Below are 13,111 nucleotides of genomic sequence, written 5' to 3' on the forward strand. Positions count from 1 at the left end.
TGTAAAGTCTGTTTTTCTTCCCACACATAGTGATCATCCTCAATGACTGAAATAGATGAAAAAAATTGAGATTAGATAGGAAGTTACACAGGGGAGAATGAGTATTACACAGGGGAGTATGACATTAGCTCAGACTTTAGCAAAGGAGTCAGCAGGGTTCACTGAAAAAGCTTTAAAATAGATTTGAAGAGGGACATAGCCAGGCTTGACAGACACGAGGCGTGAGAAAGGAAACCTATAGCAACCACCAAAGCAGCAAAAGGAGGCTTAAGAGAAGATACCATCAGTGAGTACAAGAACCCAAAGCCACAACCACAACACAGGATGAGGGGGTGTCCCTTTTCACCCCCACTAGGATATTGACATGATCAAATACTTTCTATAAAGTGCTGTAAAGCAATGCAAGCAGTATGGGAAACAAACTGGCAAAATAAGCGACAGGTGTGCAACTGAGACCAAAGAGCTTTGGTCTCAATGAGATTTTACAGTGATGTGGTAGGAGAGCTCCTGACTGGAATGTCGTCATGATGGACTACATGCTGTTTAGGAGACACAGACCTCTAACCTGGGTTAGAGAACAACTAGGTAAATCTGACATCTACAAGTCCAATGGTCCTGATGGGATGCATCTAGGAGTGTTAAGAGAGCTAGAGAACACTACAGCTAGGCTGCTCACGGTCATCTCTGTGATGTGCATTAGAAAAAGAACCACCACCAGAGCAAGGGAGGTGATCCTGCCCCTCTATTCAGCTCTGGTGAGGACACACCTGGAGGGCTGTGTCTAGTTCTGGACTCCTCTCAGTAAAAAAAAAAAAAAAGACATGGAGCTCCTGGGGCGGCTCCAGCAGAAGGTGGCAAAGATGATTAAGGGGCTGGAGCATTTCTCTAATAAGGAAAGGATGAAAGAGTTGGGCCTGTTCAGCCTCAAGAAGAGATGACTGAGAGCAGACGTCATAATTATGCATAAGTATCTGAAGAGAGGATGTCAAGAGGATGGAGCCAGGCTCTGCTCAGGGGTGCTGAGCAATAGGACAGAGAGGCAATGGGCAGAAACTGATGCACAGGAAGTTCCACTTGAACATGAGGAAGAACTTTACTATGTGAGTGACCAGGCACTGGAACACAGAGGTTGTGAAGTCTCCCTCACTGGAGATATTCAAGAATCATTTAGATGTGCCATTTGCCCTAGGATGACTCTGCTGGAGCAGCGAGATTGGACCAGATAACCCACTGTTATGAGCCTGGCTCATTCCGTGATTAAAGAATTATTATTTAGTAGTAGAAGCAGGCCTCGTTCACGTTGTCCACATATTGGGGGATATCCAGCCCATCCATGAAATAAGGCAGCTATAAGTATACACCAAAACCAGCATATGCTATGATCTTTTCTGCATTCTGCACAAACAAGCATCACACAAACCACTTCATTTTGCTACTTCATACGACAAATAAAAGCCACAGTAATTTTGCAGTGAAAAATCACTCTCTACGTAACGAAATGCCCAGACTTAGGGAGCAACATACTCTCATAATCAGCATAACAAAGGCAGCATGAGAGAAAGCAACTCAACTTCTAATCACGTTTTAGCTAACAGGTTGGTAGACACAACCATATGGAACAAGTAACGCCTCTTATCTGAATGAATGGAATGCACTTCAGCTGTGTGTTTGCTGTTCTTAAATTATTAAGATTATGGGCGCACTATCTACTTGAGAACAATGTAAGAAAACTAGAACATCGCAACTTCCAAAGCTCAAATATGTTCAAACATGAGGTCTCTAACATGCTTTAACTGTTCAATTCTAAATACTTCAGAAAGAAAAAAGATATACCATTAAAATTCAGTTGTAGTTCTAACAACAATATATTTTAAAAATGTAACTGAAGGTAAAAGGCTAAAAAAGACTAAATATCAGAAAATGAAACCTTGCATCACAGGGCTTATGACAATTCTACTATGTGACCTCTTCTTCCTCCAGTCTTCCTTCCATGTATTTAATAATCTGTTAGCAGAAGTTTTTGTGGAATTTGCTGTCAAAAAGAAATAGTGAGGATGATCATGTTTTCACAGAAGCAATGTTAATAATGCATGAGGAAATGCAAAATATTTAGTTGCAATTTTCTGAGCTATTTAGCAAAATATTCACTAATCTTTTGCTTCATATACAGTATTTGGGTAAAAAATAAATCCCCAAATCCTTTCTATCTAATCAGATAAATTCCTAATATGAATTAAGCAATAATTATTCTTTTAACTTACTCCGTATATTCTCCCTTTTGAAAAGGCACTATTTTTTCTTACCTTTACCAATCAAATCTCTCAGTGGAACAGTTCCTTGTGTAACACTCCCTACAACTCCCCTCACATTTGCAGGACCTGGTTCTCCTTGTGCAGTTTAACCTTGCCAGGTTAAAGGAACAACATAGCATGGATCAAGCAATCCAGAGGTTTTCTGAAGTGTGTGGACCACAAGTTCATGACACAAATTATTAAGGAGCTATTGAGGGGAAGACTTTCTGTTGGATCCCACACTTACACACAAAGAATAACAGATTAGGGATATAGAAACTGGAGACAACTTTAGCTGCACTTAGCACAAGATGGTGGAATTTTGCACCCTGAGAGGAGGTAAGAAAGAAAAAAGCAGGATCATAAGCCCAAACTCCAGCAGAGAAGACTCCGACCTGTTCAGGGATATGCTTGGAAGAATCACATGGCAGATGATTATAGAGAGAAGGGTCCGGGAAAACTTAATTGTCAGGGATGCCCTCCTTCAACCTTAAGAACAGTACCTGCCAAAAACCACGAAAATGAGCAAATGTGGTAGAAGACCTAAATGGCTGAACAAGCGGCAGCTGGCAGAACTCAAATAAAAGAACAAGTCATAAGGAGATGGAAGCAGAGACACACAAACTGGGCTGAAGTCATATGTGAAGGGGTGTAGAGATCACAGCAGGGATCAGCAAACAAAATGGCACCAGCAAACAGGACATCAGCAAACAAAATGCCACCACTCTATTCTTCTACTGAAGAATAGCACAAAGGAGGATCCATGGATTTACAAGCTGGTCAGCCTCACATAAATCAGCAAAAAGAATTACACCATGTGTCACACTACAGGCTGAGAGCCAAGGATCTGCAGATCTTTGCAGAAAAGAACCCAAGCAATCTAGTGGACACCATGCTGAACATGAGCCAACCATGGGTACTCAGAGCAAAAGAGGTAAAGATTATTATAAGGTGTTTTACTGGAAAGTCAAGGGAGGCGATTCTTCATCTTTAGACAGCATTGGTGATATCCTTCTGGAGTACTCAATACAGTTTCGGCCTCCCCAGTATAAGAAAGACATGGACTTACTGCAGTGCACCCAGCAGAGGGTCTGAAAGGTGATTTAGGGTTTGAAGCATATGAAATACAAGCAGATACTGAGAGAGCTGGATCTATTCAGCCCATAGAGGAGAATGCTCAGGGGCTTTTATCTATTTCTAGACATTTCTGATGGGAAGGAGTGCAGAAAATTGAGCCTAATTCATTTAAATAGCAACCAGTCAACAGACAAAAGTGAATGGATACGAATACAAGGAAACTAATTTAAAAATACTAAGAACTTCTTTTGCTTATAAGAAAATCAAAGACTGGAACAGGTCGTCCAGAATAGTTGTGAAGGTTCCAACTTTGCAGATATTCAAAACCCAACGAGACAACCTCCTTAAGAACCTACTTTAACTGACCCTGCGTGGAGATAAGAGGTTGCACTTGATGATCTCTAATGGAGTCTTCTGACCTTAAATATCATGTCAATCTGTAATTTGATTTATGGGAAAGCATAAAAGGTTTTGCTCAATTTATTTGTATACAGCACTGGCATTAAAAATATATATACACACACTTTCAAATATTGTCAAGCACATTATTTTTCTGTTGTTTTTTAAGGCTCTGAAAGCATCATGTGAACAAAACACTGTAGTTGATAGCATGATCTTAATGAAATAATTGCATAAAAATATTTCTTTGACATCAAAATATACATATTTGCACGAATTGACACATATCTTGAATCTAACTAGAGCATGAGTTTTGAAAACAGAGGGTTTGAACATTCATTCGTGTTTGTACCAGAACAGCAGAAGAACTGGAAAGAAATGTTTTATAGGGAAAAATTCAGGTAAATGTTGAAAACCAAAGACTTACAAAATGGAAGAACTAACAGAGGTGCATATGAGAAATTCTGCAAGATAAAATTTGAATTCCTGTACACAGGATGTCAACTAAGCCTTATAAATTACGCATGCATTTTTACCTTAAGACAGCTTTGGAACACTGAAGAAACAATGCATCACAGGTAACTTAAGAAAAGCCCTATCATATTGAGCCAAACATCTAATTTTTTTTCCAACAATACAGGCTTTTTTTCTGCATTTTTTTTTCTGGTGTCGAGAAGTTTTAAAAACAATGTTGTACTTTCTGAAGAAGATCAACAACAGTAGAAATGAGTAAATTAAAGTAGTAAACCACATAATTTGCACTCCTGCTGTTGCAAAATACAGACAGAGAAATTTAAAGAGACAGAAAGAAACTAATACCAGTGCATTTCATTAATCTGGCAGCAGTATTGTTGTCACCATTCCTAAGAACTAGGTCTGAGTATTGCTTCATGACTGCCTCCTACCCCCTTCAACTGTCTTTTTTTCACTCCTTCCTTGAACTAGTACTAATGTAGTAGTTTGAAAACTAATATAGCAAAAGAATGCCTATATGCACAAGCAGCAGACTGCATAAAAGTGGTGAAAACACATAGCTAGGGAAGGAGCTTTGCAAGGCTACTTTCTTCAGTACCTGAAGTGGTTCTCCCAAAGAGTCATCATTATTATGCTTCAGTTTAGACTGCAGAGTAGTATTTATTGAAACAATAACTAACCAATCTGTCCCAGAACAAAGGTAGCTGAAAAAGCACTTAATATTGATCTAGAAAGGATAAAATGCTCATGTTATCCATATTATTTGCATTTTCAGCGAAAGGAAAATTTAGTCACTTAGTCGTAGCCTGAGTACTTTTTTTACTTCATTTGCTCACATAAACTTCACTTTTACTTCACTTTTTATTCACTTGCCCACATAAAGTTGCCAAAGTAATTTTGACTTTGCAAACTAAAAGCAAGTTGCATGATCCCTCCTAAAACAAATGTGCAAAGAACCAGGAACCTCTGGTTCCTACTTTAAGATTTGAATGCTTTACAGAAAAAAAAACAAAAAAACAAGAGAACCACCAACCTTTTGGGTTCTTTTACTTTTAAAAAAATTAGTTCTTTTAAAATGTGTTTCATCATTTCCATTAGCAGCAATTGCAAAAGCTGAGCCGCATCTCCTCCAAAATTGCAAACTTATACTTTATTGGTTTGCATTTAGCTATTTAGCAATATTGCCTTCCTGAGGTCAGCTTAATCCCATAATTAACAGTTTTATATCATTAATAGCCCTTCCTTCTCATTTAGAGCATTTTGCCACACAATCTTTCCATACTGTTGGTTCACAGAGCAAAATAGCTACCTTTTTGCTTCTGATTTTTTCTGAGCTCTGCTCTGTCCCAAGCCACCACCAACACATTCACCTTGATTCTCCCAAGTTAAATGACTGTCATGAACTCAGTTCAAGATCAGGATTCTTTTTCCTTAAGGACCAGACTGAACCTTCCTTTGGAAAGTAAAACTAATTTACCCTTTTTGTACAGTGCTGACACATATCTTAACGCAAGACAACCAGAACAGTCCTATGGTCAAGATTACCTGGTGATTTTTAAAAATCACCACTTTAAATTTACAGAAAGAAGTCAGAAAAGAAAAAGGGAAAAGATCTTTCAAAAACAGCTGTAGCCTGTAAAAGAAATTAGCATGAATGACTGTAGGGAAAATATCAGCAATAGACTTTGAAGAAATCTGGCTTGGGTCACTGAAAAGAAAACAGAGGCAGATGCTAGGCTGCCTAGGCCAGGTCACTGCAGGGAGAACAACAGCTGGTTATGTGAGTCTTGCCCGGGACTCAGAGTTGGTGTTGATTCTGCTGTGCAATTATTCAATACCTCCATGATGATTTTAGTATAGGAGAAAACGTGAAAATAAGATGGATTTTTTTTTGGGGGGTTGAGCTATGACAAATTGAACCATTTATTTAGTAACAAAACTTCTTTCCTGTGTATATCTCACAAAAAGGTTCAAATGTGCACTGGCTACACAGATTTTCCTCTTAAATATAAGAATGAGTTTTTGAAGTGCTCTACCAAGTTATCAATATTTTAACAGCTCTCTTAAAAGCTGTTTCATAATAGTGCAGATACTTTGAAGACTGTCTATATTCATTCCATATTAACTGTAGTATATTTTAAGACATTTTATTTTCACATCCAAACAAGGGTAAGAATAGGGAGTGTCCTCTGATCACTGTATCCACAATCACTTTTAGTTGAGAGTTAAAAAATTCCTTTTTATAACCCACCAAGCAATGTTCAGTTCAACTTAGGGGAGTTGTTCATCCACCCAAGGCTTTTATTAAAACCTCTATCATTGTAATTTCTGGATTATGTTACAGAAAACTGAACTCACATTACAGATACTGGTAAGCAAAAGGGAATTTTTAAAGTGAATTTTTCCATGATTGCCCAGCTCACCATTTCATGACTCATGCATTCCTTCCAATCATATTATTCATCACTCCTTTTCATGAAGGCAAGAAATTATAAATTATTACCATCTTGATTTGTCTGAGCACAGAAAAAAACATCTTTAGAATCAATGGACAACTCTACTCCATAGATCAGCTAGTTATTCAAATATGCTTCACTAAAAATGCAGAATACGCCTTCAGATGTGCCTGCAGTTTTACTAATTGTTCCAAGAATGTATAGCATGCACGTGCATACAATAAAGGCTCTCTCTAAGAAAGAGTTTTAAGAATAGCACTTTTTTAAGGTGATTAAAAAGAAACAAAATATTTAATTTTTTTTGAGGTTGTTACCAAAATAAACTTCTTAATTCCAAGGTTTTCATTGCCGGGTAGTACAGGTACTTATTGAGAACAAGTAGACATAGCAAGGCAAACAAAACTGTTCAGAAACTGTGAAAGAAAATGTTAAGAAAATTATCTTTTGAACCAACTAAAAATATATGTCTTAGATACACCAGGGCAAGGAGTTTCCTAGCAGAGAAACAAAAACAAACTACAGAAAATGAACTGTATAATACCAGAAAAAAGTAAAAAAGTGAATGGAAAAGTTTAAATCATATGAATTTCATGCTAAAGCTTACTATACGAAAGTTAAGTTTTGTAGTACTAATCTAAAACCTTTTGTATGAAATGTTGGAATTGAGATAAATATATTTAAATAGGACTGTCCCAGATGCCTTGGATCTTTTAAAATTCTGGTCAACTGAAACATGGTACTAACTACACACATACTCTGACACACGGAAACATGAGAATCAATATAAAAAACAATCAAGAAAGAAAGAATAATAAAGCTCTTCACAATTAATATTTTTGCTGGTTTTGTAACTACTGTAAGGGATGTTTTTAATGTTTGCTTATCCTCATAACAGAGTAAGGAATGTTAAATCCAGCTATAACAATATGTCAAATGCAAGCACCTGGGATAAAGATATAGTCTAAAATTAATGTTTACTATATATAATGCTGTAGAGAATATATTCATCATCTTCAGTACTACTACCAGCTTGTTGTAAGTTACACTTGAATGTTTACAAGATCAGAATTCCAGTTGAAAAGAAAAACCTATTTCAGTAAAGTCACCACACAGGGCATAGCCTTCTTCACTGAACTTTTTGACTCTTCACTGTATCGGCAGTAAGATGTTAGAGGCTCTTTCTGGTAGGCATCTTAATGTATATGGTAAGATATTATACCTACACATGGCAGGACGAGGCATGCTGGTGGTATTCTACAAGCACGCTAACTTCATGCAAATAAGGGGCAGATACACTAGAAAAACTGATTTTTAGCTTCTCTCAGCACTGGAGACAGAATGAACAAGATTATGATACTCTGACTACTACCACGCTGCTAGTAAGTTGCATCCAAGGTAGATAGATGTGTCTTGTTAGTATAGACAAACTTGCAAAGTGCTCCTTATCTAGACATCAGCAAATTCATTGAAACATATTTCAGTATGAAACAGAATCAGCAAAAACATTTGGGATTTGAGGCTGATAAACTCAACAAGCTATGTTTCTCAAGTTGCCAGTCATCTTTTAGATGCTACCCACTCCCCACAGTTAACATAAATAAAAAAATCTCCACTAAATATTGCTTAAAGTTTACATAATATTCACTACCATTACTGAAATATAACTAGTTACTCTAATTCTCATGAGGATTTATTTCACTGTCTGCAAAATAGGAGGTACTTCCTCTCCCAAAAATACACTACAATATATGGACAGTTTATGTCAGGTGACTTTATGAATATCCTATAGAAAAAGTGGGAAGGGGAGATATTGTAAAATCAAAAAATATTAGATTGCAGTTTACACTGTGAACATCTGAGAAGCCATGCTTTGCATAAAAATACAAAACAATGATAACAGTGCAAACAGAACAATTTACAATGTGAATGTTTAATCATGCAGACGTACCTTTTTAAAGTTCTTTCAGATAAAAAGGTAACATCTTTCCTACCACAAAAACTATGTAAATAAATGCACAAATATTGTTGTAAGTAGGTAGATATTTTGATAATATAATAGAATGATTCAACTCTGTAATTGCTTTCACATGTCCAACACAAAAGACCCTGTGCTCTTAATAACCCACTATTTCTACCAATATTAAGCCAGGAAATTCCTACCATCATAATATTGCTTACCCTGGTTACACCATTTCTCTCAAATTCTCATCTTCCTATAGATGCAGCCTCCCTGTGTGATCCTTAGTTTGGGTCAGGAACAACTGCTTTTTCCTTTTGGACAGTGCTGTAGAGTGCAATCATGGACTAGGCCTGGTAATGTCTTGCTGATTGTACCTATTCCCTCTTGCAGACGTGCTCCTTCTAGGCAGTGCTGCAAAGATTTTTCTGTGAAACACAGAATTTCTACTAGCTTGAAGCTTCTTGTTTTGTTAGGTTTTTTTAGCCAAGGTCTTACTAAGACCTATATTTCATGTGAACTTATATTTTAAACAATCTCTGCAACATCTTTTTAAAATATGAGACTTTCATCAATGTCAGCTCTGATCAATCCTACATGCCTTAATACAGACTTCCAAAATGCCTTGCAAAGCAGCTCCCCTATAAAATGAAAGAGAACTTGAATATTCATTTTACAAAGCCAACGCATATGTTTGGTCACAAATACTGGATTATTTTTCTAGTATTTCCCTCTTTTTAAACTTGTAAAGTTTGATTTGAGAGAGTGCTGATCCCTATTCTGTGAAGCAAGCTAGCATCATTAGGATGACAAAATCAAGTCTTATTGTGGCAAGAAGAAACATCATTTAGTGTCAACAACACACTGCTATTGATTTGAACTTCTCCTTGCCTCATGGGTGAAATAACAAGCTCCTACACACAGACTCTCTAAGCATACCAATAGAGGAAAGAGGCAAGAAAAATACTAAAAATGGCTGTATTAAAGATACAACAGGAAATATGTGAGTCATGAGATGCAAATTCTTTTATCTGTATGAAACAAATTGAAGAAGAGCTTAATATGGCTTCTGCAATTTCTATGGAGTTAGATTAGAACAGAAATATACCTACCAATGATATACCAGATTTAGGCTTCCCAACCAATATCTCCTAACTGTTCAACACCCTCTGTGAAACAAGTCAGCTTCATGTTCATTATCTAATACTTACTAATCATTTTTCTAAAATGTTGCCTTATTTTAGCACCCTGGTTCACCATTTCAGCAGAAATTATCCTTTAACAATACTGGTAGGATCTCATCAGAGCAGAGCTAAGAAACTGTCAACACAGCCAGGTTGACTCTTTTCCTATTTCTGAACACACTCCAAGACTTTTTTTTTTACTTCAGGAAAAAAAAATCTTTCTTTTTAAAAGATACAAAAAAGAATAAACCCATGGTCATGCAACATCAGTATAAATACCACTCTGCATAGTGCCCTGGTTTTGGTTGCAATAGAGTTCATTTTCTTCCTCAGGAGATGGTACAGAGCTGTGTTTTGGATTTAGGATGAGAATAATGTTGGTAACACACTGATGTTTTTGTTGTTGTTAAACAGTGCTTGGTCTAAGTCAAAGGACTTTTCAGTGTCTCATGTTCTGCCAGTGTGGAGGTGCACCAGAAGCTGGAAGACAGCACAGTCAGAACAGCTGATCCAAACTGGCCAAAGGGATATTCCATACCACAGAACATCATGGCCAGTATATAAACTGGGGGGAGTTGACCAGAAGAAGCCAATCACTGCTCAAGGACAGACACAAGCTGGGGGACAGTCAGCAGGTGGTGAGCAATTAATTTTTTTAAATTTTTTTTCTTGGGTTTTATTCTTCCTCTCTGTTTTCTCTCTTCTCATTACTATTATTATTATTATATTTTACTTTCTTTCACTTTTTATTTCAATATCTCATGGGGTTTTATTATTTTCCAATTCTACTCCTCATCCCATAATGGCAGAGAGGGGAGTGAGTGAGGGGCTACAAAGTACTTGGTTGCCAGCTGGGTCAAACCACAACACACATCAATAGCTCCTTTTCCAGAACTTAAAGCTATGTATTTAAGCAAATCTGCAAACTAAAAAATGTAATGAAATTAAATACTGCTTGTGTTGTCTAACTACACTAAAATTTAAGCTAATTTCAAACATTTTTGTAGCATCAATTTAGCATGCTAGAATTCCATCGTCTATCTCTTAAAACACGAACAAAGTAATATACACGGCATAAAAAATTACTTCAAGATAACTTCCTTGTTAAAAATACTTAAGTATAAGGAACAAAGCTATTTTCATACCACATCCAGAAAATGGATGAGGTGTGAAAGAAATCTCTTGTTTAATGTGACCTTTGGCTGTACTTTCACTTGTCATCATTATGAAGTAGCTACTCTCAGTGCCAACACATAAGCTGCGTTATATTATCCCATAACAGTAGTAGCACGTCTTTCAGGGAGTGTTTCATACTTCAAGAAACTGGTGGCAGAATGCACTGACAGCACTTACCTTTGTAGCTGCTTATAATAGGTCTTATTCAACAATAAGACCTCATTTACAAAAGGAAATAAGAGGGCACTAAATTTCAGAGAGTATATCGCATAAACTAGGATATGTTGAGGAACTCCCTTGGAGTTCTCAGCTTCAGTGAAAACATTCAAATAAGAAGAAATGTAAATTTCAGATTGGAACTCTGCCCCAAATAATAATATTCAGAGCTTTGTTACTGTGCACAGACCAAAAATACTGCATCATTAAGATCCGCAACATACTTGACTTTTCTTAACGCATGTAATTAAGAAAATATTTCTGGAAAGCAAATGAATTTGAAATTCAAGTAAGATTAATAGAACAAATATGGCAAATTTACGTTTTATACAATGGTAGCAAGCTGCAGAATAAAAATCAGTAGCTATCATTATCTAAAGCTGTTCATCTAACACCACAGAGAGAAAAACTATTGATACATACTGTACACACATTTTTATCCATGTATATAAATCAAAGGAAACAGCTTCCTTTAAGGCAAGCATATGAAGATACTAAAGCAAGATACAAATTAAATATTCATACATTCAATATTTCAAAATAAGGAATTTGGATATACACATGCATAATTTAAGTTCTATAGTGAAACCTGTCTACAGAGGCCATTTCTACTGTATTTCAACAGCATTGAAACTTGAAATGTACAATGCAGCCTTTCCATGCTGTGTTAAAACTTTAAAGTATATAGTAATTCATTTCAAGCACTAAACATGGAATAAAGGCCACATTATGCACACGGCACTTCTGCAGAGGAACTGCTGCTTTGCCCTATTCATTTCAGCTCTGAAACAGGGCTGTCAGTCCTGCAAGGTGCTCTCGGACTGCCTGAGGTACTCGCTGGGAACTGAGGCTAAATAAATAGGCAACTTCAGGAACAAGGTGGCTTACTGGCCCTGAAGAGCCCATCACTCAGAATTGACTCTAAGTCAAATTCTGATCCCAAGCACCAGTTTTAAACTCTGCTGAGCTGGTGCCCACACCTAAAGCCTGAAACTGGCCCCTTACACTGTCCTTATACAGTCACTCAAGCCTCTATGGAATAAAGGTGATATTTCAGACCTTTATGATTGACAGAGGAAAGGAACACAAAAACAGGTTTCACGCTATGTTGTGCACTAGAAATTATTCTTTGTGATCACAGAACCTGGAAGTAGTTTCTGTACAATAACACAGGCATATTAAATTTGAAGAGCTTATAAATTTCTATGCATTCAAAAAACACTGGGAGAAAAAAAACCCCTTACTATCCATCCACCTTCCTTCCCTCAACATGTATCTCTTTCTGCATGTGTCATCTAAAGATACCAGCATTCCTCTCCATGTATTTAAAACCTCGCCACTGAAAAAGAATTCTCCATATGGGTTATTAATGTGAATATTTTATTTTCTTATTAAAAGTTAAATGTATTTAGTTCAAACATCAAAAGCCTCATTTTAAAAACATTCATTTTACTGGGACAAAAATATATGTTAACTTCAAGAATAATTAAAGAATACTTATTAAGGGGAAATAAAACTACTCTATTTCTACTCAGTTTGAAGTAGACATTTATCTTTGCCCCTTAAAGGTCACTCATTTGATCTTGACACACCTATGAAATCATAGAAGCAAAAGCTAAGTAAGTAGAAAAGTGGTAGTAAGGAATATAAAACTAAACAAAATTAGTATCTACATGGTAAATTACTTCATTGAAAACCATCTATGGATTCTGCAAAGAATATACTTTTGCCTTAGAGCTAGTACTTTAATTTTCAAGAACTAAGAAAAAAAAAATCAAAACTAGTCAGTAACAATGCAGCGTCGAAAAGCAATAAACTCAAAATTAAGTTATAAATAATTTAAAGCATGTCATGAAGATGTATTAATAATTCATCAGATAA

At 36.4% G+C, this 13,111-nt stretch overlaps 1 protein-coding gene across 3 annotated transcripts in view; it reads right to left on the reverse strand.

Moving 5' to 3' along the window:
* The window catches only part of TBC1D5 (TBC1 domain family member 5), a 318,017-nt gene that overhangs the window by 275,170 nt on the left and 29,736 nt on the right, over positions 1-13,111 (reverse strand). The gene's annotated exons all lie outside the window — the stretch shown is intronic.

The sequence above is a fragment of the Camarhynchus parvulus genome, chromosome 2 (assembly GCF_901933205.1).
Source record: "Camarhynchus parvulus chromosome 2, STF_HiC, whole genome shotgun sequence".
In the NCBI taxonomy this organism is placed as follows: domain Eukaryota; kingdom Metazoa; phylum Chordata; class Aves; order Passeriformes; family Thraupidae; genus Camarhynchus; species Camarhynchus parvulus.